The sequence below is a fragment of the Erinaceus europaeus genome, chromosome 2, assembly GCF_950295315.1.
Source record: "Erinaceus europaeus chromosome 2, mEriEur2.1, whole genome shotgun sequence".
NCBI classification, from domain to species: Eukaryota; Metazoa; Chordata; class Mammalia; order Eulipotyphla; family Erinaceidae; genus Erinaceus; species Erinaceus europaeus.
Window position 1 is genome coordinate 77513713 of NC_080163.1, and position 27510 is coordinate 77541222.

At 39.2% G+C, this 27510-nt stretch overlaps 1 long non-coding RNA gene across 1 annotated transcript in view; it reads left to right on the forward strand.

The window, feature by feature from the left end:
- Positions 1 to 27510, forward strand: part of LOC132535839 (uncharacterized) — a 611211-nt gene that overhangs the window by 446000 nt on the left and 137701 nt on the right. The window lies entirely within an intron of this gene.

Here is a 27510-nt window from a genome sequence, read left to right on the forward strand (position 1 = left end):
TTTTATAATAGGTAAATGAATAAGATCTCAAATGTTAAAATAGACAATTGAATCAATATTTTATTTTATTTTTTACATTTGTTTATTCCCTTTTGTTGCCCTTATTTTTTTATTGTTGTAGTTATGATTGTTGTTGTTATTGATGTTGTTGTTTTTGGGTAGGACAGAGAAATGGAGAGAGGAGGGGAAGACAGAGAGGGCGAGGGAAAGATAGACACCTGCAGACTTGCTTCACCACCTGTGAAGCGACTCCCCTGCAGGTGGGGAGCTGGGGGCTCGAACCGAGATCCTTATGCTGGTCGTTGCACTTTATGCCATGTGCACTTAACCCGCTTCAGTACAGCCCAACTCCCTGAATCAAGATTTTATGAAAGGGAAAAATTGGAGGGAAAGGGCACATAGGAATGGGAAAAGTTTCCCCAATATTATTCTTGATGACTTTATTTTAGTAAGTTTCTTACAAATATAACAGTCATGAAGAAGTTCATCTAATTTGTTCCCTCCTTCAATTTCAATACAGAATTAAATAGAACAACAATATTTTTAGGTATTCTAACACATTTAAAAGTTTTAAAAAATACTGCAGGAGTATTAAATATATTCAGCCTTTTTATGTCAATTTACAGTGGAGTAACAATTTAGTATTTAGAGACTTGTACCACTTGTTTAATTATTTTTTCACAAGCTATCTATCACCCTTAACCTCTAATTCTTTTTTTTTAATTTCTTTTTTTGGGGATTAATACAATAATTTGTAAATGCATTAATTCTCAGTTTTCCACATAACAATACAACCCCCACTAGGTCCTCTGTCATCCTTTTTGGACCTGTACTCCCACTCCCACCCCAGAGTCTTTTACTTTGGTGCACCATACACCACTTAACCTCTAATTCTTTGAGACAAATTTTACTATTCAATCTAACAGGAATGAGGAGAACAAACAACTTAAGTTCGAACCATTAAGTTGTCAAGCTCATATCTGTATCTAGGCCTTTGTGATGTCACAGCCCCTTTTCATATATTTTCAAGGACAGTCCAAGTCACATATCCTTCCTAATCTTTAGAGATGTAATCCTATGTTTAAAGATCTCCCTTACTTCTGAAAGATGGAATAGTAGGTAGGAACTTAGGTAGAAACTGTAGCCTTGGCAATGTACTGACATTGGTTTGAACTCCAGATCTGACCTCTGAAGTACTTGAATGCTATTTGGAAAGTTCATTAAAAATGTGTGTCTCTGTATTCTTATTTTGAAAAATAGAAGTGCTAATATACCTTCCTCTTAGTGTTGTTTTAATAACAAATAAAATTGTACATGGAAAACATATAACAAAGAACAATATGAACATAGTCATCACAGGCAAGATGAACTATCTACTTTTGCCTTGTATCTCTCTACTTTTAGAGAAGATTTTGGAGGTAGGGGGGCTCAAAATACATCAATGAAAAGTAAAATTATATGGACTCACCATAAGAGAGACAGGACAGGTAGATGGTTCTTTGAAAGGGAGACTCACTGCTAACAGTAATGCTCTAACTCCTACTGATTTCTTATAGAATATTAGTCTATATACAGTTGACTCTTGGGCTACATGGATTTGAGCTTCAGGGTCCACTTATAAGAAGATTCAACCAAGTGACATGACATCTGATATAGAATGTGTATAAATGGAACGCCAATTACAAATTATACATAGCACAGGGCACAGTGTTCACTATGACCTTCCTTCTGCCTCTGTGGTATTCAAGGGTCAACTGTAGTTGCTTCTGATAATCATACCATCTGTCCCCTAGTCCTTAGCACTGTGCTCTGATGTTCACTGCCTGACTCACCCAGGTAAGCACAATTAATGTTGTCATCTGTGGTAAGGAAAGAGCACACTGCTTGGAAAAGGCAGGGATCTGCAGCATATAAAAGATGCAGACCAAAGTGATTAAAAGCCTCAGTGACAATGATGTGTTTTTTTTTCCCCAGGATCTTAAAGCAAGGTACAGACTGCAGTCTTGATGCAAGTCAGCAGTATGTCAAGGCTAGGTAAATGACTTTACCATACTCCCCCATGGGGAGAAAGCATAGTATGGATTAATTACCTTGTTTTGCAAGGAAGAAAGCAGATGTAAAACCCCAGCAAACTGGAGACATGCTTGACGCTAGGGAAGGAGATATAGAAATTCTGTTCTGGAAGTAGCTCAGTTTTTTCTGTCTTGGTGGATGTAATTTAAGTGTTCTCTTCTTTAATAATGACCTAGATGTTCTTATCATTCTTCCAATAGCCTCTTCCCTTCTGTCAAGTCTGTTGTTCCACTGCCCTTACCTTCTTAATGACAATATTAGGATTTAATCATCCTCATTCTGCTAATAGTCCCAGCTTTGAGTCCAAGTGCAACTTTGGTTGGCACTTTTTTTTTTCTTTTTTACTTTTTCAGTGGAATCATTCATTTTGAAATATAATTATAATTAGGGCAGATGGATCATTAAAACTTGTCATAGATGTTCCCCAAAGTAGCCTTCTTTCTGTACTCCTCGCTTCAGACCAGTGACTTTCTATATGGAGTGCAAAATACTGCTTTTTGTACATAACTTAATAGGTAGAGGTATTAAAGGCTGAAGGGACCCACAAGGCAGAGGCCTGAATTCAGTGGTCTGTTTGCAATAAGGCTCTTAAGTAAAATAGTCTTGTGTAAGTGTTTTCAGCTCTGTTCATAGAGCATTTAGGAAACTAGGAGTCAAACTTTCATTTTTTTTTAAACTGTTTCATTTTGAAAATCACCTAACTGAGAGTTAAGAAGTAAAATACATAAAGACATCAAAGTTGTGAGATATGTAAGTGCTGATTTATTATACAGTGTATACACTTAAAATGGAATTTGTCTTTTAGATATATTTGCCTCAGGCACACTAGTGTTGCAACATGCTGTGGTATCACATTGCAAAATGATTGCTGTTGAAACTTCTCTCTCCCTTGCCAACCTCTTTCAGAAAAAAAAAAAATGAAGGGGGAGGAGGAGCAGAAGAAAAAAAGAAGTGGGGTGGGTAGGAGGTAGAGAAGAATGGAGTAGAAAATCTAAGTAATTATATACCACTTCTTTTTTAAATCTTTATCATCTCAAAAGTTGTTTTTGCAAGCAACCCACTTGATATTACCTGATGTGTGGGAATCTTGAGAGGTATGGGAATGGATTTCTGTGCATGATCATGGTGGAGTGCTTAATTCTGCATGTCAAGTTGGCTGGACTATGGGGTGTCTATGATATTTGTTTAAACATTGTTCTGGATGTTTCTGAGAGAACATGTCTTTTGCATGAGTTTAGCATTTACATAGCTGGACTTGAAGGAAAGGAAATTATCCTCCCTAGTAAGGGTGGTTCTTATCCAGTAAGTGAAGGCCTGACTAGAACAAAGACTGATCTCCCTGAAACAGAAGGAAATTCTACTAGTTGACTGGCTTTGGATCTGACGTATACTTCTTCCCTGGGTCTCTAGCCTGCCACCTATCCTGCAGATTTTAGATATCAAGTCTCTCTCTTTCTCTCTGTTCTGTTTCTCTGAAGAAACTTGTCTAATACGCACAGCAAGTCAGTAGCAGGAAGAGTTGCAGTGGTTATAGCAGAAGCTCTGCAGCCTAATGATTTAACTTCAAGTTAAGACTGACAATTATCAGCTGTATGCCTGGCATTCTTACTTTGAGTGACAACTCTACTCACCTAGAAATGTGAAAGAGCAAGGATTCTGGAAACTCAGCTGTAATTATCATCATAATTAATATTTGACATCTTAGGACTCAAATATTAATTATGATGATAATTGGAGCTGAGTTTTCAGAATCCTTGCTCTTGTCCTAGGGAAAGGAAGATAGCAGACTGCATAGGACAGAACTCATATTTTGTGCCAGGAGGAGGAAGTAGGGATAGAGGAGAAAGAGCACTGCATTGGTTGGAACTAACCCTGCAGCAATGAGGGTTAGTTAGAACATACGAATCTGTGAGTCTCATGGCCATGTCAAAGCAGGACAACCATCTCAAGGATGCCATCTTAGATGGATGACATCTAAGGACAAGATGAATTCCAGAACCCTCAATACCTCAGACAGAACCAGGAGGCAAGAAGTGGGCGCTGGCATCACTGGGTTCAAATATCACTGAAAAAAGGCATGAGATAAAATTTTACTAGGCTTATAGAAAAATCTGAAAGGATAGAGAGAGACAATCTTAGGGTGGAGGTAGATCACATAATGGTTATGCAAAGAGACTCTTGTGTCTTAGGCTCCAGAGTACCAGGTTCAATCCCCTGCACCACCATAAATCAGAGCTGAACACTGCTTTGGTTAAAATAAATAAATGCTAAAAAAAAATAAAGGAAAATTAGAAAGAGACCATCTCTATTTTGATTTTTATTCATTGTTGAAAAATTAGAGACAGTGCTTGTCCCATCCTTATAAAGGACTATTTTATTTATTTATTTATTTTTATTTTATTGCTGTTGTAGTTGTTAATGTCATCATTGTAGGATAGGGCAGAGAGAAATGGATAGAAGAGGGGAAGGCAGAGAGGGGGAGAAAAAGATAGACACCTGCAGACCTGCTTCACTGCCTGTGAAGAGCTGGGCCTCGAACAGGGATACTTACAGGGATCCCTGCGCTTCGCGCCACGTGAGCTTAACCCGCTGCACTACATACAGTCCAACTCCCCATAAAGGACTATTTATTTATTTATTTATTATTTTTATTTATTTATTTATTTATTTATTTTTATTTAAGAAAGTATTAATTAACAAAACCATAGGGTAGGAGGGGTACAATTCCACACAATTCCCACCACCCAATCTCCATATCCCACCCCCTCCCCTGATAGCTTTCCCATTCTCTATCCCTCTGGGAGCATGGACCCAGGGTCCTTGTGGGTTGCAGAAGGTAGAAGGTCTGGCTTCTGTAATTGCTTCCCCGCTGAACATGGGCGTTGACTGGTCGGTCCATACTCCCAGTCTGCCTCTCTCTTTCCCTAGTAGGGTGGGTCTCTGGGGAAGCAGAGCTCCAGGACACATTGGTGGGGTCTTCAATCCAGGGAAGCCTGGCCGGCATCCTGATGACATCTGGAACCTGGTGACCGAAAAGAGAGTCAACATACGAAGCCAAACAAGTCGTTGAGCAATCATGGACCCAAAGCTTGGAATAGTGGAGAGGAAGTGTTAGGGGATACTCACTGCAAACTCTAGTGTACTTCTGCTTTCAGGTATATATTTTGCAGTAGTTTACGGATACGTGTGAACATATGCTCTCTCTCACAGAAACTGGCGTATATCTAGGTTTTGGGACTTTGCTAGAAAGTGAACCACCTGAGATGGAATTAGAGTATACTATGAAAGGAAAGGTCTCACCGAGTAATGAAGCTGAAGGGTTGTCATTCCACACGTGTAGTCTCTGGACACAGTCTGAAGTGAAGCATGTTGAGGTGGCAATCATTGTGTTGGTTAGGTTGTGATCGGCAGATGCAATAATATTAGATATGGATTGGGAGAGGCATATGGGAAAGTGGGCCCTATCCAATGGTTCCAGGACTGGGGAAGTAGAGGCTCTATAGTGGAGATGTGAGGTTCCTGCTGTCTTAGGGTTCAAAAAGACAATCGATAGTTAATGTTATCATCACATTATTTGGTAATTGGGTTAACTTTGAAAAGTCCTTTTGTTAGGGTTTGCTGTACAGTACACAGTATCTTGTATATAGCTGTGCTATTGGTTGCTTCTGATCTACTTGGTCTAGGCCTTTGAGAGAGTCTGCATATCAATTACACTGCATATATTGAGAAAAGATTCAGTTTGTGTTTTGAAAAACTTCGAGACATACAATTAATTTTCCCCCTCGTATTAATTTACTAGTGATGTATATGACTACATCTTACTAGGAGTGTACATAAACACCATTCCCACCACCAAAAGACTGTGACCCATCCCTCCCATCCACTCCCACCCCCCACTGTCCCAGGAAGCTGCATGTCTACCCCTCACCTCAGGGTTATTACTTTGGTGCCCTACTTACAATTTCGTCAGGTCCTGCTTTTAGTTTCCCTTTCAGATCTTCTTCCTCAACTTCTGTTGATGAGTGGGATCATCCCATACTCATCTTTATCTTTCATCTTTATCTTTCTGACTTAGCTCACTTAACATAATACCTTCTAGCTCCGTCCAAGATGGGTCAGAGAAGGTGGGTTCATTGTTCTTGATAGCTGTATAGTATTCCATTGTGTATATATACCACAGCTTTCTCAGCCACTCATCTGTTGTTGGGCACCTGGGTTGCTTCCAGGTTTTAGCTATTATGAATTGTGCTGCTATGAACATAGGAGTACACACCTATTTTTGGCTGGGTGTTATGGAGTCCTTGGGGTATAAGCCCAGGAGAGGAATTACTGGATCATATGGAAGGTCCATGTCTAGCCTTGTTAAGAGTTTTCCAGACTGCTCTCCACAGAGGCTGTACCAATTTACATTCCCACAAGGGACTGCTCATCTAGTCACTCTCTTTCTTTCTTTCTTTCTTTCTTTCTTTCTTTCTTTCTTTCTTTCTTTCTTCTTTTCCTTTTTGTTGCCCTTGTTGTTTAACATTGTTGTAGTTATTAATGTCGTTGTTGTTGGATAGGACAGAGAGAAATGGAGAGAGGAGGGGAAGACAGAGAGGAGGAGAGAAAGACAGACACCTGCAGACCTGCTTCACCGCTTGTGAAGCGACTCCCCTGCAGGTGGGGAGCCGGGGGCTCGAACTGGGATCCTTACGCAGGTCCTGGCGATTTGCGCCACGTGCACTTAACCCGCTGCGCCACCGCCCGACTCCTAGACTATTTATAATGGTAGGACATATGGTCATAAAAAACATCTTAAGAATTTTGAGCAGTTACTTTTATTTTATATTGACTCCTTAACTCATCCCATTCAGCTACCAATTTCCATCAAAAGACATTTATTAAGCCCTTGTAAGCTAGGTGTTGCACTAATAATGAGGGAAAATCAAAAGAAGAACTTCTCTGTCCCCAGGGAGTGAACATGAAAATGTGAGCAAATGCACTGAAATGACAATTTGCAATTTGTTTAAAGCATGTAAAAAAATAAAAGGTTCAGAATTCTCTCCTTCTATGTAGATCTTCCTGAAAGCAGCTATCTGAATTTATTTTTTCTCCTTAAAAGTGATGATTAGGTGGGCTAGTGAAATAGCTCACTTGAATAGCTTGCTGCTATGTCTTATGTAAGATCCACATGTGAGCCTGGTCCCCACCTCACTGAAGGAAACTGGTATTGTTGTCTTTCTCTCTGTCCTGCCCATCCTCCCTCTCACCCCTCCCTCTCTTTAGCTACCTAAGAAAATGATGATTAAGTAACAAGGGTGCCAATGAATCTACCTTTTGAAGTTTATGGGATCCTGAACGAGACAGGGAAATGGAAATTCTGAGGTGCTGAACTGTATACTGTCTGGGGTTACTTTGCAAGTGGAAATTCACTTTAGTTCCATGATTGACTTTTTTCGTAATGATGGTGGCATTTTCCAGGACAATGTAGTTATGTAGAACAGATACCACTTTAGAGCAATTATGCTCTGTGATTAACAGATTTTGTTTTACTTAATCTTCACAGGAACTAAATCATATAGGTATCCTTGTTATTCTATATTATTGATGAAAAAAATGAATATTTAGAAAATTAAGAAATATGCCTGGTATCACATAGGCAATTCATGGCAAAACAAAAATTCAAAACCTGATCCAGAACAATATCCTTTACCTATTATAAATGGTTGCATCCTAAAATCACAACTGGCATTTTATATACCTTTTTTTTTACACTTATTTATACTTCTGCTATATTCTGAAACACATTCAAGGAGCTGGAAATAAGTGCATTTGTCTTTATGATTTCTGTGGACATTTTCAGACTATAATAACAATAACTGTAAGAAAGCTGAGAATGTGTACTCCTTGGTCTATTCTAGAAAGACATTGCTGATCTCTAAACTATGATATGAAAAAATATAGGCAAATTTCACAAGTATTTTGACTAAATAATAATTTTTTTTTTTTAAATCAGCCTGGCCTGGGAGGTGGCACAGTGGATAAAGTATTACACTCTCAAGCATGAGGTCCTGAGTTCTATCTCATCATAGTAGTGTGCATGGTAGAGTGATACGCTGGTTCTCTGTCTCATCTTTTCTCATCTTTTAGTTAAACAATAAGTCACTCTCTAAAAATAATTTTAATCAGGAGCCATATTCTTCCAGGATTTTTTTCCCTACCAGACCACTGTTCATCTCATGCTGATAGTGGTACCTGAGATTGAATATGAGACTTGGGACAGCAAAGTCTTATGTGTAGCTATTAGTCTAGCTCCCTAGCCCCTTCTATCTCTATTTTGATGTCAGTCTCTCTGCATCTGATTTTTAAGAGTTATAGAGGTATCAGACAATCTCACTAGTCTCTGTAACTCAGTTTATCATGTTTGAGCAAGAAAAAAAAATGTTCTTACGTCTTCTTGAGTAAGTTACTCTTGAATCTATTGAAAATGCCAATATCATGAGTAATAGACTTCTCAAGGATCTCCTTTCTAATTAGCCTCATAATTAGTAAAATGGTCTAAGCTGCTTTTGAGAGAAGGACAGAAATAATTACTTTAAAACTTGGAACATTATCTGGGTTTGGGAGCGACAAGGCAAATGGTTCTGTTGGGATTATCTCAGTTGAATTACAGCCAGTCATAGCATGCCAAGAAAATTTCTCTCAAAAGCAAAAGGAAACATGGTTAGGGTGGCTGGTAGACTCATTACAAACAATGCATGTGCTGCATGCATAGATATATATTCACATATATGTACACACACACACATTTGAGATACAACCTTCTCCTATCAAGATTTGGTATAATTCCTCTAGTGCTTTGAAGAGATAGTCTCCTCTGTCTTCATAATGTTTCTTTTCTCTTCTAGCTCAAGACTGATTATATGTACCCTAGCCTTCATTTTCTTGCACAAAAATACGTGTTGTGATTTCAGAGTAGGTTGCATTCAGTCTGGTAAATCAGTCTGCTCCCCAGCAATTTCCTGTCACCCCTTTTAATCACCATGCTAGTTTCTCTTTAAGTTCTCTTCCTGGACAAATATTTAATCACTGATTGAGATAGTTACTTACAGCCAGAGTAGTGCCAAAAGAAGGTAGATTCAGTAGGTGCCTCACTAACCCAGGTAGAAACTACTTTAAGAGGTGATGAGAACATGGGAACTGGGGGTGGGTATGACACGCTATTCTGGCAAAAGAGATATTTCCTGGTAGACTTGATGTCTGATTAGAATCTTAAAACATGAGTAATGGGTTTCCCCAAGAAAATGAAGAAACACAGTGGCACAAGGGAGGTATGAATTTGGGCAGTGGAGTAACACAAGCTTGAGGGGGTCCCAGGCAGGTACTTGGTAATTATTTCTGTCCAGCCTTTCCTGGATTTAATTCTTTCCTCACCCCACTGTTCACTGTCTATTGCCACACTGCACATGCTGCCAAGAGGAAATGAAGGAAACCATCCCTATAATTGAGGAAGTACCTTCTGACCCCAGTCTCTGCTGAACCCTAACTTCTCTCTCTCTTCCAGTCTAACCCTGGCTTATTTACATACAAAGTATTCACTTCTTCTATAGTAGGAAACACACCATATGCCTTCTTGGCTCACCCTGGGTGGAACCAGTTATAATGACTCCACAGCACTCTGTTTATCTGGACTAGATTAGAGACATGATCTTCCAGGAGTGCCATTTAATCAAAGAACTGCCTTCAGGGACTTTCCTTATTTAGTAAACTATTGCTGACAAACCAAAACTGCATTGCAGACCCACATTCCTAGTTTATTCAAGCCAGGTAACATACTAAATACATTGTTTACGCAGCAATGTCTTTCTTTTCAGAAACCATTGAGTCTAGAAAAAATTTTAGGTGTCAGTCTGGTTGTTTTCTAAACATCTTTGATTTAGGTTCATTATTATCTTTACAAAATTACATATAAAATCAGCTGGGGCCCTGGTCAGGGAGTCCTGAGATTCCCAAACAGACAAGGTGGGCCTAGACCTTGAATAAATCCCACTCTCCATTGTTACTGGTCATCTCTATCAGGAACAACATAATAGACCCCTCCGTGGGCCCCTATAGGACCTTGCCCTCAACGTGAATCAACCACGGTAGAGAATGTTTCATCCTCCGAAAGGAGGCTGGACAACAGACTCTATCTTCTACATGAGGAAGATAGGTTCTGAAATTGGGGCAGTTTGGAATGTTCCTACTCATGACCACAGAATGTGAGCTCAGATCTAGAGGGATGCAGAGGTCACATAGGCTCCTAAGTTGTATATGGGCCTCAGATCAGATCAAATCGATAGGGTTTACAGTCAACAATATTTATACACTTTTCTCATATTTGGGAGCTACTACTCTCTTCCCTGATCCAGGTTTCTGGTCCTTTATCCAGCCATGACATCATCTCCCCAGACAATACTTGGGATCCACCTGCATATCAGATGTCAGGTTATAACAAACAAACAAACAAACAAACAAACACACTAGTATAGTCATGGGCCCTTTGGAGTATATCTAAAATAAGCCTACTAACTATCTACAAAATGGAGACCTCCAAATCTTCGTCTGTACTAATCCAGCCTTTAGGTTCATGATTAGTCAACAATTTGTTTGGCTTTATATATTAATCCTCCTTTCAGACACCAGGTTCCAGATGCTACCATTATGCCAACCAGACTTCCCTGAGCACACAAACCCACCACAGTGTCCTGGAAACCTGCTTCCCCAGAGCCCCACCTCACTAGGGAGACAAGCTGGGAGTATGGATTGACCTGTGAATGCCCATGTTCAGCAGGGAAGCTATTACAGAAGCCAAACCTTCCATATTCTGCACCCTATAAAGACCCTGGGTCCATACTCCAGAGGGATAAAGAATAGGAAAGCTATCAGGGGAGGGGATGGGATATGGAGTTCTGATGGTGGGAATTGTGGGCTGTACCCCTCCTATCCTATGGTTCTTGTCAGTGTTTCCTTTTTATAAATAGAAATTATAAAAAAGATAAATAAAACAATTACATATAAAAAAGATTCAGTGTTAGTGATGTTTTTATAGGATCTAACTTAAACATTTGTTACTATATAGTGGGGACAGCATAATTTACTTGTCCATAACTATTTAATGTTAAGAAACCTAGAAATATTTCTTTCCAGAATGAAACAAGATGCCTAAGAAAACATCCCCCAAATAAAAACTTTAGAACATCTGATACCAAGTTGGATTGTCAGAAGATGGAACTAGCTAATGTTTTAAGAGTACACTGTCTCCATGTTCATATTTTCTGGTGGCCCTTATCCAGCCTACATAATAGGGTTTTGTGTAGCACAACGGGCACTGCCTTAATCAGTAATATGGCATTAGCACATGGTAGTCAGCACATTTCAGAGCAAAAGCATGACACTAAGACCCTTCTGACAGCCTTCCACTTTGCCCCATGCAGCAAGACAATGGGGGCATTCTTTTCCAAGACAGTCATAGAGACCAACACTATCAGATTGTGACTTGATAGCTATTTATCACTTTGGGTTGATGTATAATTCATGCATCTCTAGTCACTCACAACTTACAAAGACCACAATGTTATCAGAAAAGAAAGTTTTAAAGAAATATTTAAAAGTTTATCTTGTTAACTATTATAGCCTTTAAAGAAATAGGAGTTTCCACATAAATATTTGACTGAATAATACACACTGTAATTATATCTGATCTCTTTTCTAAAATCTTTATATTTTAGATATTTACCTTAGAATAGGCTAGATGGTAGAATTTTACTGTTCCTCCTAGGATTTATCACAACACTTTTCTTTCTGTCTGTCTGTTTTTTTTTCCTTTCTTCCTTTCTCTCTCTCTCTCTCTTTACTTCTTTCTCTCTTTCTCTCTCTCTCTACCCGAACTATTAATAAAGAAATTGGTATAGGAGAGGAAGTGGTAAGAAGGGTCGGCTGAGCCATTCCATCTGATGCACTTGACAATTGATTGAAATTATCAGGTTTCAGAACTTATCTCAGGACAGAGGAAAGAATCAGTTTTCTGGAAGTGATATCCAAAGCTTAGGCAGATAGAACTCCACTTGGCTGAGTAACAGCCTTCAGTTTTCTGCTCATATCATAAAGATCCTTTGCAAATCTCAAGCCTAGTATCCATCATAATAATGTTTATGTATCTGCCTATTTGTGTGCTTTTCCTTGTAAACTGTGAGCTGCTTGACATCAACCATATGTTTTTCCTAAATCCTGGCCAGGGTATATTCTCAATAAGCATTTTGGAAGGAAGAAGAGAAGGAAAAAATGTAAAAGGCAATAATACCCTTATAATTTTTATAAAGGTACTGGACAAAATAGAACATACATTTAGGTACAATTTATTTAGGACTAAAACACAAGCTTTAAGTTAACAGATATTATGGGTTTTACACAGTGAAAATTAAATGGAATATGTTTTAAACGACCTTCAAGTAGTAAATATAAACTGAATTAATTATAGTTTTTCAACTTCAAGAATTACTTGGGATATTAACTTTGAAAGGAGTAAAAGGTGAAGAGGGGGAATTTCTGGAATGAGGTCAAGTGAATTATTTGTATAAATATGTACAGTGCAGTCACTATGAACTTTCAAAGGATTTTACACATGAACAAGGAAATGCTGCTAAAATAAAGCTTATCTTCTTTATATATTTTAACACCAAAATATTTTATTAACCCTTACTGATAAGTGGTTGATTTAATTCTTTGTTAGTTATAAATGAAGTTCTCTTTTTTAAAACCTGGATAATGTAAATATGTTAGTTAATCATTAGAGGTCTCCTACTCTTCCTCTTTGTTTCACTCCTTAAACAAGAGGATTATAAATCCTTGAAGTTCCCTTGGAGTTATCTTACGTAAAGTCCAAAGTATAAGCAAGTGTGCATAAACTAAAAACCTTGCCACCCAAGTATCCATAACACAGACAAGAGTCAAAGGACATCTTGATGTTCTAGACTAGTCCTTACCCAGTGTTCTTTCAAAATATCTATTTGTTGAAGATTCATCATATTTCAAAATTCATCCTATGACCTTATCAACTAAAGCACAGTGTTTAGATACATTTTCATTTAACTATGATATTCTAGGATTAAGTATAATAGAGTCCAAATCAATAGAACTTTTGTCTATTCAGTGCTAGAAATAAGTGAGTTAAAAAACACAAAGCAGAACTTTGGGGGTGGGGGTGATGGTGGCAGGTGGTGGCCCACTTGGTTAAGTGCACACACTACAGTGCACAAGGGCCTATGTTCAAACCCCTAGTCTCCACCTACTGGCGGAAAGCTTCACAAGTGGTGAAATAGTGCTGCAGGTGTCTCTCTGTCTGTCTCCCTTTCTGTTGCCCCCTCCTTTCTCAATTTCTCTCTGTCTCTATCCAATAATAAATAAATAAGAAAAAGAAAATTAAAATAACAACAATAACAAAGCAGAACTTGGACTGAATCTGGTGTATTGCATCAAAGTAAAGGACTCTGGGGTAAGGGGGGGTGTTAGGTCCTGGAACATGATAGCAAAGGAGGACATAGGTGGGGGGGGGTAGTGTTATGTGGAAAACTGAGAAATGTTACACATGTACCAACTACTGTTTACTGTCAACTGTAAACCATGAAATCCCCCCAAAAAGGAGAGAGAGAGAGAGAGAGAGAGAGAGAGAGAGAAATCAGCCTTGACCACGGAATGTGAGCTCAGACCTACAGGGATGTGGAGGTTACATAGGCTCCTGTGATTACTATGGGCCCCAGATCAAATTGATGGGGTTTATAGCTAACAATATTTATATACTTTTACCATATTTGGGAGCTACTCTCTTCCCTGATCCAGCTTTCTGGTCTTTTTTCCAACTATGACACCATCCCCCCAGACAAGAACTTAGGTCACCTGCATATTAGATATCAGGTGCAGACAAAAACTAGTAGGGTCATGGGCCCCTTGGAATATACCTAAAATAGACCTACTAGCCTTTTCTAACACAGAGACTCCAAATCTTCATCTGCAATATTTCAGCCTTTAGGTTCATGATAAGTCAACAATTTGTTCTACTTTATATCTTAACTTTTTCAGCCACTAGGTTCCAGATGCTATCATTATGCCATCCTGACTCCCCTGGGCAGATAATCCCACCAATGTGTGCTGAAGCCCTACCTCCCCAGATCCCCACCCTACTAGGGAAAGAGAGAGATTGGCTGGGAGTATGGATCCACCTGTCAACACCCATGTTCAGCAGGGAAGCAATTACAGAAGCCAGACCTCCCACCTTCTGCACCCCATAATGATCCTCAGTCCATACTCCCAGAGGGACAAAGAATGAGGAAGCTATCAAGGGAGGGGATTGGATACGGAGTTCTGGTGGTAGGAACTGTGTGGAGTTGTGCCCCTCTTATCCTATGGTCTTGCAGATAACTTCATTTTATAGATAAAAGTTAAAAAATTGATGGAGACTTGCAAGAAGCAGCTGGTGTGAGCTCCAACAAACAACAGCTTGTGACTGGGGATCCTCTGGATAGGGTAGGATAATGTGCTGGCAGCAGGAGGGTGAATAAGGGGTCCTAAGGGTGAGACCACTCTTGGGTTAGAAAATGGAGGCTAGAGGAAAAGAGAAAGGAAATATTTTGATTATTTCTGAAGCTCACACCCCCCCCCCCCCAACCCCAGAACCAGCCCTCCAGGGGTAGGACAGCTGCTCCTAGCAGGCTCCCCGCTGAGCTATTTTCTTTACCAAGATTCCTGGCTCACCCAGGGTGCTTTTCCTTTTTGTTTTTCTTCTCTTTTTTTTTCTAAGTAGCTGGAGCTCTATTTCAGTGACAAAATACCTGACCAATCAGAGCCTCACCCCACCCTTGCCTGGGAAAGACTACCTGGAGGTTTTTTTTTTTTGTTGTTATATATATATATGTTTCTTACAATTGGCTGTCTTTCTTCAGGCTGCCTGCAGCCTATCCAGAGCTGTACAAGCTGCAGACTGACTTTAGGTTTTTTCACTCTATTCTATTTTATTATTACTATTATTATATACATGTGTCCTTGTTGTCCCTCCTTCTTCAGGTTGACCAAATTAACTGTTGTTTGCTCCATTGCTAGGTGACTGGGTGTTATATCCAGTGTGAGAGGAACTTGTTTCTCTCTGCCTCTTCCCTCCACTCTCCTTTTGCCCTCCTCCTAGCTAATTAAAAACAAAACAAAACAAAAAAAAACTCTTTCCTTTCATTGCTCTTTTTTTGTTCTTGTTCTTGTCGTCTTTTCTTCCTTCATCCTTCTTTTGCTTTCTGAATTCACTGATAATCGTATGTGAATTATTTTTGGGGAAGAAATCTGACTCATAGTGGACTCTTTCTGTGTGTGTCTCTGTTCTCTACTTAGCTTTCTCCTCTTGCTATCTATGTACCCAATGAAGGCCCATCTAAATACATCAAACACCTACTGAAAAAACTAAAAAAATACGTCAGTAGTAATACAATAATAGTGGGAGATATTAACACCCCACTCTCTCACTAAAACAGATCAACAAAGCAGAGAATGAACAACAACAAAACAAACAAACAAAAAGAGAATTAAATGAAGAGATGGACAGACTAGACCTCCTGGACATTTTCAGAGTTCTTCACCTGTTGTTAAAAATTCGGAGGCTCTAGCTGGGCAGGCTAGCTTCACGGGCGGGTAACAGAGACGACCAGAGACATACGGCTGGGCAGGGAAGCTGTATTTCTTTATTCAGGAACAACGATTCATAAACTAAACCAAACTAATTGTTGGTATGCATGAGACCCCTTCTGTTTCATTTGGTTTAAATCCCCCCTGCTTAACACTATTCTATTTACATAACCACTGTTAACAAGTTCCACCCTCCCTCCAGGGCATTTGTGGTTCAGTGATAGGATTCTTGCCTAATCTGCCCCCTCTTTGTCACACTCTGATTTTCACCAGTCACTTTTCTCTCCACCCTCTCTATGTCACATCCTGTTTCCACCTTACTTGGCAAGTATATATAAAGACAGCATTGTGAGTTTTACAGTACTGTACCTTGAGTTCAGCTTAGCTCGTCTTAGATTGTGCTGTGTCCTGCATGAATAAAGAGATACTGCCTACAGCTCAACTATGAGTCCCTGGTCGTCTGTTACCCGCCTGTGAAGCCAGCCCGGAGAAAACAACATAACCCATCGAAAACAACAACTAATCACCAAACAGAACTCTGCTGTCTCTTTGTGGCGGCGCAAGCACTCTCTCTCACTCTGTCCCTCTCCAACTCCAGAACTCTGGAACTCTTCAACTCTCCAACTGTGGAACTCTCTCTTACTCTGTAACTCAGGAACTCAGGAACCCTCTCTAACTCTCCAACTCTGAAACTCTGGCACTCAGGAACCCTGGAACTCTGGCGGGGTTCCTTCGGGGCGGGGCCAAGCAGGCCCGCGAAACTAACTGGACTGATCTAATTCTCTCGGCGGGGGGAGAACTACCCAATGTAAAGCATATTCACCCCAAAAAACTGGAATACACATTCTTTTCAAATCCACACAGCACATATTCAAGGATAGACCACATGTTAGGCCACATAGCCAGTATCAACAAATTCAAGAGCATTGAAATCATCCCAAGTGTCTTCTTGGACCACAGTGGAGTAAAGCTAACATTCAACAACAAACAGAAAATTACTAAAAGTTACAGAATTTAGAAGCTCAACAACATGCCGCTTAAGAACCAGTGGTTTAGAGAGATACTCAAGCAAGAAATTCAAATGTTCCTGGAAAGAAATGAAAATGAAGACACAAGCTATCAAAATATTTGGGACACAGGTAAAGCAGTACTGAGAGGGAAATTCATAGCCATACAATCACACATTAGAGAGCAAGAAAAAACTCAGATAAATAACCTTACTGCATGCTTTAAGAACTTAGAGGACGAGGAACAAAGGAACTCTAAAGCAACCAGAAGTATGTAAATCACTTAAATTAGAGCAGAAATAAACAACCTCAAAAATAAGAGAACCATCAATGGAGCCAAATTTTGATTCTTTGAAAAAGTAAACACTATTGACAAACCCTTAGCCAGACTCACTAAAAAAAAAAAAAAAAAAAAAAAAAGAGGAGGCTCAAATGTAAACGATAGAAGAGACATCACAACTGACACCACAGAAATCTAGAAAATCATGCGAAACTTCTATGAAGAACTATATGCCAACAAGCTAGTGAATCTGGAAGAAATGAAAGAATTCCTAGAAACATATGCCCTTCCAAAACTGAACCAAGAAGAACTACAAAACCTGAATGCACCAATCACAAACAAATAAATCAAAGAAGTTATTAAAAATATTTCCAAGAACAAAAGCCCTGGACCAGATGGCTTCACAAATGAATTCTACAAAACATTCACAAAACAGCTAATACCTATACTTCTAAAGCTTTTCCACAAGATTGAAGAAACAGGAACACTCCCTTCCACCTTCTATGAAGCCAACATCACCCTGATAGCAAAAGCAGATAGGGAGAGAACAAAAAAGAAAAACTACAGACCAATATCTCTGAGGAACATAGATACCAAGATATTAAACAAGATCCTGGCCAACCGAATACAACAGTATATCAAAAAGATTGTTCATCACCACCAAGTGGGATTTATCCTAGGAATGCAAGGTTGGCTCAATATATATATAAGTCAATCAATGTGATTCACCATACCAATAAAAGCAAAACCAAAAACCACATGATTATCACAATAAATGCAGGGAAAGCCTTTGACAAAATCCAACACCCATTCATGCTCAAAACACTACAAAGAATGGGAATAGATGGGAAATTTCTCAAGATAGTGGAGTCCATATATAGCAAACCTAGAGCCAACATCATACTCAATGGACAGAAGCTGAAAGCATTTCCCCTCAGATCAGGGACTAGACAGGGATGTCAACTATCACCATTACTCTTCAACATAGTATTGGAAGTTCTTGCCATAACAATCAGGCAAGAGAAAGAAATCAAAGGAATACAGATTGGAAGGGAAGAAGTCAAGCTCTCACTATTTGCAGATGATATGATATTATACATAGAAAAACCTAAAGTATCCAGCAGAAAACCACTGGAAGTTATTAGGCAATATAGCAAGGTGTCAGGCTACAAAAATCAATGTACACAAATCAGTGGCATTTCTTTATGCAAACACCAAATCTGAAGAAGTGAACATCCAGAAATCACTCCCATTCACTGTTGCAGCAAAATCAATAAAATACCTAGGAATAAAGCTGACTGAAGAAGTGAAAGACTTGTATACTGAAAACTATGAGTCACTATTCAAGGAAATAGAAAGTTACACCAAGTAATGGAAAGACATCCCATGCTCATGGATTGGAAAAATCAATATCATCAAAATGAATATTCTCCCCAGAGCCACATAGAAATTTAATGCAATACCCATCAAAGTTCCACCAAGTTTCTTTAAGAGAATAGAAGAAAAACTACAATCATTTATCTGGAACCAGAAAACACCTAGAATTGCCAAAACCATCTTGAGGAAAAGAAAGAAATAGAGGCATCACACTCCCAGATCTCAAACTATATTATAAGGCCATCATCCTCAAAACAGCTTGGTACAGGAACAAAAATAGGCACACGGATCAGTGGAACAGAACTGAAAGCTCAGAACTACATCCCCACACCTATGGACATCTAATCTTTGATAAGGGACTCAAAGTATTAAATGGACGGAGGCTCTCTTCAATAAATGGTGCTGGGAAAACTGGGTTGAAACATGCAGAAGAATTAAACTGAACCACTTTATCTCACCAGAAACAAATATCAACTCCAAATGGATCAAGGACATGAATGTTTGACCAGAAACTATGTAATACTTGGAGGAAAACATTGGTGGAACACTCTCCCACCTAAACCTCCAGGTCATCTTTGACGAAACAAACCCAATTGCAAGGAAGACTAAAACAGAAACAAACCAATGGGACTACATCAAATTGAAAAGTTTTTGCCCAGCCAAAGAAAATATCACACAAAAAAGGAGACCCTCACAGAATGGGAGGAAATCTTCACATGCCATATATCAGACAGGAGACTAATAATATATAAGGAGCTCAGCAAACTTAGCAACAAAAAAGCAAATGACCCCATCCTAAAATGGGCAGAGGATATGAACAGGACATTCACTACAGAACAGATCCAAAAGGCTAATAAACACATGAAAAATTGTTCCAGGTTACTGATTGTCAGAGAAATGCGAATAAAGACAACACTGAGATACCACCTCACCCCTGTGAGAATGGCATACATCAAAAAGAATAGCATTAACAAATGCTGGAGAGGTTGTGGGTACAAAGGAATTCTTCTGCACTGCTGATGGGAATGTAAATTGTACCATCCTCTGTGGAGAGCAGTCTGAAAAATTCTCACTAGGCTAGATATGGATCTTCCATATGACCCAGTAAACCTTCTTCTAGGGATATACCCCAAGGACTTCATAATACCCAACCAAAAAGAAATGTGTACTCTTATGTTCATAGCAGCACAATTCATAACAGCTAAAACCTAGAAGCAATCCAGGTGCCCAACCACAGATGAGTGACTGAAAAGGTTGTGGTATATATACACAATGGAATACTATGCAACTACCAAGAATAATGAACCCACATTCTCTGACCCATCTTGGATGGAGCTTGAAGGAATTATGTTAAGTGAGCTTAGTCAGAAAGATAAAGATAACTAAGGGGTGATTCCACCCATAAACTTAAGTTGAGAAAGAATAACAGAAAGGGAAACTCAAAGAAGGATTTGACTGAATTTGGAGTAGGGCACCAAAGTATAAACCCTGGATTAAGGATGAGGGTAGATGTTCAGCTTCACTGGGGGGTGGTGGGGTGGGTGGTGGTGGTGAGGGGAGGGGGGATAGGACACACTCTATTGGTGGTGGGAATTGTGTTCATGTATCCTCCTATCAATTTGTATTCATATCAATTACTATTTAATTAATATGAGAGTGGAAACATTGATTGAATGTCTCAAACTTTTTAAATCACAGACTGAGTCTTTTTAATACATAGGCTGAGACTTTGATATGTTGACTCTCTTAAAAGCTTAGACCAGGGAGAACAGAAGCAACTGGTGGCATAGCTATAAGCAAATAATGTCAAAGGACATAAATTATGGTGATGTTGTGAATGATACAGGAAATCCTAACAAAGGGATATTTCAAAGTTAACCCAATTGACAAATAATGTGATTATAGTAATAACTATCTATTGTCTTCTTACTCCCTAAGACAACAGGAACCTCCAGCTTCCTCTTTAGAGCCTATATTTCTCTCAGTCCTGGAGACTCTAGGGTGGGGCTCGCTTTTTTGCATGCTTCTCTCAATTCATACCAAATGATATTCCATCTGTCGATCCCAACCTAATCAATGAAGGAGTACCACCTCAGCATGTTTCACTTCAGACTGTCCAGAGACGTCATGTGTGGAGTGTCAACCCTTCACCCTCATTACTTAGGTAAGACCTTTCCTTTCATAGGATTCTGTAATTTCATTCCAGGAGGTCCACTTCTTAACAAAGTCCCAAAATCTAGATATAGACCAGATCCTGTAAGATAGAGCATATTTTCACATGTATCCATAAATTAGGGCAAAATATATACCTGAAAGCAAAAATACACAATAGACTGTAGTGAGTCAGCATAAAGTTCATAATGAAATAGTGTCTACTTAGACTTAGATACCCTCCTCACCTACTTCCTATTACAGTTGTCTCACTCACTCCAAAGCTAACCTTATCAAAGCAAGGACTGCTAAAGCTGAATAAGGGCAAGAGACTGGCATACTTTAATGATGACTCTTCAGTCACTATCAGACTACCCCATTACCTGCGGCCCTATTCCGGGATTCCTGAGATTCCCAAACAGACATGATGGGCCTCGACCTCAAATCCCTCTCTCTGTTGTTACCAGTCATCTCTATCAGGAACAACAAAATAGACCCCTTTGTGGGCCTCCCATAGGACCTTACCCTCAACTTGGACCAACAACGGTAGAGAATGTTCCATCCTCCTAAGGGAAGATGGACAACATACTCTATGCCACACCTGAGGAAGGTGGGTCAATGTTGGAGCAGCTTGGAATGTTCCTACTCATAACCACAGAATGTGAGCTCAGATCTAGAAGGATGCGGAGGTCACACAGGCTCTAATTATGGACCCCAGATCACATCAAATTGATGGGGTTTAAATCAACAATATTTATACCCCATTTACATATTTGGGAGCTACTCTCTTCCCTGATCCAGGTTTCTGGTCCTTTTCCCAGCCATGACATCATCTCCCCAGACAATAACTTGGATCCACCTGCATATCAGAATAAGAAAGCTATATGGGGAGGGCATGGGATATGGACATCTGGTGGTGGGAATTGTATGTAGTTGTACACCTTATCCTATGGTTTTGTCAATGTTTCATTTTTATAAATAAAAAAGCAAAAAAAAATTAGATTGGCGAGGGGGAGGCCTTAGGTCCTGGAATATGATGGTAGAGTAGGAATGTAGTAGGTGTTGAATTATTATGTGCAAGTATTACACATGTAAAAACTCTTATATTTTATTGTTGACTATAAACCTTTAGTCCCCAATAAATAAATTTAAAAAATCATCAGAGTGCAGATAATAATTCATAGTTAGTAGCAAGAAAAAAAATGTTTCTTTTGCCTTTAGTTTTCCAGCCTCCACTAATTTCCAAAGTTCCCATGGTCAGCACTATTTCTGTCTATCTCCTACAGTGAGGTTATTTTACACATCTCAATACATTTAGATTGCCTTATCGTATTTTGCTTTTCATCCCTGGTACCTTCAGTCTCCCAGATGATTTAAAAATTGTTTTGCATACATCAAGCTACATTCTTAGTGTAGATTTGTTTGACTACTAAAATAATGTTTTAAATTGCTTAACATCTAGCAAGGCAGATACATTAAAGAAATTTCTTAATTCAATCAATATATTACTATTGTTATTATTTGAATGCTTACTTTTAGTGAGGCCCTGTGGCAATGTCACTCTGTGAAGCTTTACCTTATAAGTACCAGTCCCTGGTGTAGGCTCTGGAACAGTCCCTGGAACACAGATAATCCTTTGATAATCCCTAGATAATCAGAACCTGTGCTTTCAGTTCAGGAAGTACTGACTATGGAAACTGGATTGTGATAGTCATGACCATGTCTCTAAAATTCTAGAATCCCTTAGTATTATGCAGCTATATCTCCCCTTATAGTTTCTGAATCTGCAGCAATTATGTATTTGGGTAATGGCATTTATCATGTAAGGTTGGGTAGCTCGTTTTTTCCCCCTTACTGCTCTTTGCTCTTAGTGCAAAAGCAATTTAAACTGATGAGAAGAATAGTAACTGCTGAAGTCAATACTAGCTTTACAAATACCATACTAGTACAAATACCATCAGTACAACTTAAATTATAACCCCCTGTGTCAATCTGGGTTTGCTGAAAACAACAATTAAGCTGCTTCACACTTGCAAGTGATCTACTGTATTGTTATTTTATGGGCTTTATTTGCTGCACCAACCACATTATCTAAGCAGCTAATGAAAGTGCTTTTGCAAAAAGTATGCCAATAAAAGGGGAAAAAGCAATCCTTATAGGCTGAGTTTATCTTAGGGGGTTATGGTAAGAATATTGTGCTTGTTGGGAGTCATAAATTAACAAATTATTTTCCTTAAAGGGATTAATTCTTTTTACATCTTTCCAACCATCTTCTTGTCCAGCTCAGAATAGCCATCTGTACTATTATGTCCTAAAGGGAATATGGCCAAATGTTTCTATGATCATTGCAAATAGTTGAAGTATGATTGAGGAATTGATGGAAACAGTACTCAAGAGTTATATGTTTGGGTTGAAAGGTTGATAAAAAATGGACTGAAATACTAACTTTATGGAATAAGATATTGGGTTGTTTCTTTTGATGTGTAAATATAAAATCAATGACACATTCAGGAATGTAGCAATGCAGTCTACTCTCTGCTCTGGTGAGTGGTTACTTAAGGCAAACATGCCAGATATGGGAGAGTTCTCTGGCTCTTGTGACTACCATGTTCAAGTTCTGAGGTTCAGACTATTAGGGGAAAGAGTTGGATTTTACTTAATGGAAAGAAAGAGATAAAACTTATCCCAGGATAGAAACAGAGTTGGATTCTGAGCAGAATCCATGAATGAAAGTTTCCTTTCTTTTTTTCTTCCTTCCTTCATTTTTCCTTCCTTCCTCCCTCCCTCCCTTCTTCCCTTCCTTCCTTCCTTCCTTCCTTCCTTCTGTCCATCCTTTTCTGGGAATCTTTGAGGGAGCCATGGAATCTGAAATGTGAAAACATCTAGGATACAGATATTGGGTGGGCTTGAACCTTAATTCTAAAAGCAGTTGTCAAGTTTACTTAACTTGTGACAATCTTTTGGAAAGCTTTATTTAAAGTCTGACCACAGAGATCACATGTGCTTTGTATAGATGGATGGTGGGGACTCAGAAAATCATGTTCTCCCAAGAGGCTAGAGGAAAGGAAACTATGATGACAGGGATATCTGTCCCAGAAGAGGTATACTTTTATTAGGGGCAGAAGCAAAACAAACAAACAAAAAGTTGCAAACTGAGAAGCCAGAAATAAGTAAATACACAAATTGATCCTGAGAACATATGTTATGCTACCTTTAGAAACCTCAGATTATTTGAGAGGCATGGAATAAAGATGTCTGTGACCCCACACCTATGGTCATCTAATCTTTGATAAGGGGGCCCAAAGCATTAAATGGAAGGAGGCTCTCTTCAATAAATGGTGCTGGGAAAACTGGGCTGAAATATGCAGAAGAATGAAATTGAACCACTTTATCTCGCCAGAAAGAAAAATCAACTCCAAATGGATCAAAGACCTGGATGATAGACCAGAAACAATCAAATACTTAGAGGAAAACATTGGTAAAACACTTTCCCACCTACACCTCAAGGACATCTTTGATGAATCAAACCCAATTGCAAGGAAGACTAAAGCAGAAACAAACCAATGGGACTACATCAAATTGAAAAGCTTCTGCACATCCAAAGAAACTATCAAACAAACAAAGAGACCCCTCACAGAATGGGAGAAATTCTTCACATGCCATACATCAGACAAGAAACTAATCACCAAAATATATAAAGAGCTCAGCAAACTTGGCACCAAAAAAGCAAATGACCCCATCCAAAAATGGGCGGAGGATATGAACAAAACACTCACCTCAGAGAAGACCCAAAAGGCTAACAAACATATGAAAAACTGCTCCAGGTCACTTATTCTCAGAGAAATGCAAATTAAGACAACATTGAGATACCACCTCACTCCTGTAAGAATGGCATACATCAAAAAGGATAGCAGCAACAAATGCTGGAGAGGCTGTGGGGACAGAGGATTTTTGCATTGCTGGTGGGAATGTAAATTGGTCCAGCCTCTGTGGAGAGCAGTCTGGAGAACTCTCACAAGACTAGACATGGACCTTCCATATGATCCAGTAATTCCTCTCCTAGGGTTATACCCCAAGGACTCCATAACATCCAACCAAAAAAGGTGTGTACTCCTATGTTCATAGGAGCACAATTCATAATAGCTAAAACCTGTAAGCAACCCAGGTGCCCAACAACAGATGAGTGGCTGAGAAAGCTGTGGTATATATATACAATGGAATACTACACAGCTATCAAGAACAATGAACCCACCTTCTCTGACCCATCTTGGACAGAGCTAGAAGGAATTATGTTAAGTGAGCTAAGTCAGAAAGATAAAGATGAGTATGGGCTGATCCCAGTCATCAACAGAAGTTGAGAAAGAAGATCTGAAAGGGAAACTAAAAGCAGGATCTGACTAAATCGAAAGTAGGGCACCAAAGTAAAAACCCTCTGGTGAGGGGGAGGGAGGACATGCGGCTTCCTGGGCCAGTAGGGGTGGGGGTGCATGGGTGGGATGGGACACAGTCTTTTGGTGGTGGGAATGGTGTTTATGTACACTCCTAGTAAAGTGTAGTCATATAAATCACTAGTTAATTAATATGAGAGGGGGAAAATTAATTGTATGTCTAGAAGTTTTTTAAAACACAGACTGAGTCTTTTTAATATATAGGATGTGTATTTGATATGTGGACTCTCTCAAAAGCCTAGACCAAGTAGATCAGAAACAACCAATGGCACAGCTGCATACAAGATACTAGGTACTGTACAGCAAACCCTAACAAAAGGACTTTACAAAGTTAACCCAATTACCAAATAATGTGATGACAACATTAACTATCCATTGTCTTTTTGAACCCTAATACAGCAGGAACCTCACATCTCCACTATAGAGCCTATATTTCCCCCAGTCCTGGAACCTTAGGATAGGGCCCACTTTCCCGCATGCCTCTCCCAATCCATATCAAATAATATTGCATCTGCTGATTGAAACCTAATCAACACAACGATTGCCACCTCAACATGCTTCAGCTCAGACTGTGTCCAGAGACTTCAGGTGTGGAATGACAACCCTTCAGCTTCATTACTCAGGTGAGACCTTTCCTTTCATAGTATTCTCTAATTCCATCCCAGGTGGATCACTTTCTAACAAAGTCCCAAAACCTAGATATACACCAGGTTCTGTGAGAGAGAGTATATGTTCACACATATCCATAAACTACTGCAAAATATATACCTGAAAGCAGAAGTACACTAGAGTTTGCAGTGAGTGCCCCCCCAACACTTCCTCTCCACTATTCCAACCTTTGCGTCCATGATTGCTCAACAATTTTTTGGCTTTGTATGTTAACTCTCTTTTCAGCCACCAGGTTCCAGATGTCATCAGGATGAAGGCCAGGCTTCCCTGGACTGAAGACCCCACCAATGTGTCCTAGAGCTCTGCTTCCCTAGAGACCCACCCTACTAGGGAAAGAGAGAGGCAGACTGGGAGTATGGACCAACCAGTCAACGTCCATGTTCAGTGGGGAAGCAATTACAGAAGCCAGCCCTTCCACCTTCTGCAACCCACAATGACCCTGGGTCCATGCTCCCAGAGAGATAGAGAATGGGGAAGCTATCAGGGGAGGGGATGGGATATGGAGACTGGGTGGTGAGAATGTGCGGAGTTGTACCTCTCCTACCCTATGGTTTTGTTAATTTATCCTTTCTTAAATAAAAAATAAATTTAAAAATAAAAAAATAAAATAAAAAATAAATATAGGTATCTGTGAATATTAAGGAATGGGAGTCACATTAAAATAAACTAGAAGAGGCTCATGCATTGAGTTAGAAGTGCAAAGATAGTAACTTAATTTCAATTTAAGTTCACAGTTTGGGAATGACAAGAAGAGGTAGGTAGTATTTGATTTTCTTCTGATCGCTAATACCTTTCTGTAAATTGTCTAACATGAAAAGTACACTATTGCTTGCTATAAATCCACTGTACCTAATTTGATAATAAATTAGCATTTAAAGATAGAATGATGATTCAATTATTTGGAGCTAACAATAGCCTGTATAAGTCCCACTATCGCTTCCCTTATTGATATTATTTCTGACATGTCTCCCTCCAATCTCTCTCTCTCTCTCTCTCTCTCTCTCTCTCCCTGTTCTCTTGGACACACTCAGTGCAGGTGCAGGACTAATGTTCTTACAATTCTACAATCTTTGATTATAACCCACAGCAAAATAACAAAGGCAGTAAAATGTGTAGGTGGAAGCTTGCCCAATATTTGTAGCTTACAGAGTAATTCATACAGCACTTTAAGAATAGCTGATCTTCTTTGAATAGCATTTCCTTGCTAGTGTAGCTGTGTAAGTTTTTCTCATTTTTTAATTTTTAAGCAAATGATACACACAACAGCTCATTTCAAAGACTAGACAGAAGTCAGTTTTGGTTAGCTGTGTTTAGCACATGGGAGAACTATTCTCCATTTCCTTTTTTGGTATCACAGGTCTTGATCTCCAAACAAACACATGAAGTGTGTCTCGAAACTCTGGGTGGAAGTAAGCTAATCATTGACATTCAAAACACTCTGCTACTTGACACACTTAAACAAGAAATGCCCAGCTGCTCTGCAGACTGAGTTTCTACTGTGGTGAAGAATTATTCCCTTAAGGGGCCCACATAATGCTGCATTTTACTTGCTTCTTCTCTTCTCTTCGATTCGCTTCGCTTCGCTTCTCTTCGCTTCTCTTCTCTTTTCTCTTCTTCTATCTTCTTTTTTTTATTAGTGATTTAATAATGATTGATAAAACTGTGGGATAAGTGGGGTACAATTCCATAAAATTCCCACCACCAGAATTCTGTATTCCATTCCCTCCATCGGAAGCTTCCTTCTTCCTTTTTGTTTAATCTTTATTTATTGGATAGAGATAGCCAGAAATTGAGGAGGAAGGGGTGGTAGAGAAGAGATAAA